The sequence below is a fragment of the Sinocyclocheilus rhinocerous genome, unplaced genomic scaffold, assembly GCF_001515625.1.
Source record: "Sinocyclocheilus rhinocerous isolate Xijiao unplaced genomic scaffold, SAMN03320098_v1.1 scaffold714, whole genome shotgun sequence".
Lineage (NCBI taxonomy): Eukaryota > Metazoa > Chordata > Actinopteri > Cypriniformes > Cyprinidae > Sinocyclocheilus > Sinocyclocheilus rhinocerous.
The window spans coordinates 1,451,753-1,452,138 of NW_015646165.1; positions in this window are offsets into that span (position 1 = coordinate 1,451,753).

The following is a 386-nucleotide window of genomic DNA, read 5'->3' on the forward strand; positions in this document are numbered from 1 at the left end:
ACGTTATTGGTGTTTTTAGTGGTGTTTTATAACCAATATCAACTAAGTTAACTGGGGAAAGTGTGACTTTAAGAAAAAACAACGATAACAACGATAAAAAAAAAGCACAGCCATGTGCTCTTCTTTCATAAACACTCTTCTTCGGCCGCTTGCTGAACACTTGTTTCTCCCGCGTTGAAAAGTTCAAAGCCTTGAAAAGTAAACGTTGACGTACTATACGCAACCGGCACGTACTGAGGGCGTGGTTTAGCGCGCGAGAGAAAACAATGCCGTCGTCATCAGAAAACGTGCTGATAATATTTTTTATATTTTTTAATTATTTAAAAATAACAATTCAATAGAACAGTCCATACGCGCTAATTGTGTTCTGAACTAGCTGAACTAGT